Source organism: Puntigrus tetrazona, unplaced genomic scaffold (genome assembly GCF_018831695.1).
Source record: "Puntigrus tetrazona isolate hp1 unplaced genomic scaffold, ASM1883169v1 S000000206, whole genome shotgun sequence".
NCBI classification, from domain to species: Eukaryota; Metazoa; Chordata; class Actinopteri; order Cypriniformes; family Cyprinidae; genus Puntigrus; species Puntigrus tetrazona.
The window spans coordinates 1-1,592 of NW_025047874.1; the positions used below are offsets into that span (position 1 = coordinate 1).

The 1,592-nt window shown below is 37.9% G+C and overlaps 1 long non-coding RNA gene across 1 annotated transcript; it reads right to left on the bottom strand.

Annotated features, from left to right (window-relative positions):
- Positions 1-96: 96 nt before the first annotated feature.
- LOC122333170 lies at positions 97-1,125 on the bottom strand. The gene is made up of 3 exons (XR_006248595.1): positions 1,004-1,125; positions 701-802; positions 97-617 (listed from the first exon to the last, which is right to left on the bottom strand). It is a non-coding gene; the product is annotated as an uncharacterized LOC122333170 (long non-coding RNA).
- Positions 1,126-1,592: the final 467 nt, after the last annotated feature.

Below are 1,592 nucleotides of genomic sequence, written 5' to 3' on the forward strand. Positions count from 1 at the left end.
CACACACACACACACACACACACACACACACACACACACACACACACACACACACACAGAGGCATAAGTAGGGATGCATATTTTTCATTTTGGCTGATAACAATGCCAATATTTCCCTGTTTTGAAACTAGACCAAGTTTCTCCAGTGCAGAAAATTATGAACAAAACATTTTACATTTCTGTCAGTTTTAAGCAAAAGCCTATTTGTTTGATTTAATAATCATTATTAAAGTTCTTTTTTTAAACAAGAGTACATTGCAAGCCTTGAAAATAAAGTAACTAAATTAGTCTTTTAGTTTCAGAGAGCTGCTCAGACATCATTCAGGCAAAAAGAATGTGATTCATTTGTCTTTAACAGCAAAGGAATATCTGCATCTTTTTTTAAAAATCGTAAGATGCACACATTTATATATTTTTTCTTTTATCGACAGGTTCTGATAACGTTCCAATAACAATGGGCATTGCTAAATTAGAGTGGGGTTTTTTTGCTCATATTTTAGCTCTCTTTGCTCCTGTCAAACTCTCACCAGGTTCTTGGGCAGCTTGGGCTGAACTGGTTCTGGTTTATTCCGCTGAGCAGCACCACCGGTGGCCAGATCAGGAAACTCATCCTCATCCTAAACAACAATCAGCCCGATAAATACAGAAAGTACTGTCCTGCCTTTTGTGTGTGTGTGTGTGTGTGTGTGTGTGAGTATACCTGAAAGTACAGTGGCTCAGGTGTGAGGTGTGTGTTGGGCGTCTCTGAAGTCTGAGTCGATCTCAGTCCTCCTGCATGACCTCCAAAGTTCATCTGGAAGTCCTGTGGGTCAGATGATGCAGAGTGAGTGTCAAAGCAGTGTCGTTACTTGAGTGTTACCTGTGTTGTGTGTGACACTAAAGTGTTACCTGTGTGTCATGTGAGGCGCTCAAGTGTTACCTGTCTGAGACGCTCGAGTGTTTCCTGTGTGTCGTGTGACACTAAAGTGTTTCCTGTGTGTCGTGTAAGACGCTGGAGAGTTACCTGTGTGTAGCTCCTCTGCTCAGGTGTTCTTCCTCTGTGATATGCTGTGTTCCTGCTGTCTGCCCACGGCTTCTGGACGGTCTGTGAGGCTACATTCCCCCAACTAACAGCTTCAAACACACACACACCCATTAAAGGCCTGTTTAGGAACCATAACAATAACTACAACATTAACCATAAAAACAACAATAACTATAAGAATATAATATAACTGAAAAGATAACTATTACCTTGATACTACAGCTACTACAAAGTAAAATATGATGAGAGATATAACTATAACAGCAGCTATAATAAATATGATGATAGCTATATCTATGACAATAAATATAATGATAATGATAACATTAATTACAGCAATAACTATAATGATATGACAACTATGATAACACCAACAATAAGTATTAATGATTAACTAATGATAACTATAGCATTAATGATTGATAACTATCAATTATGAAGTCAACTATAGTGATAACAATAACTATAATGCCAATTCTAACAATTATGACAATTATAACACCGAAAGCAATGATGGCAACTATAACGGGAACTCAATCACAAGAGTTTAGGTGAAAGTGAAGGATCT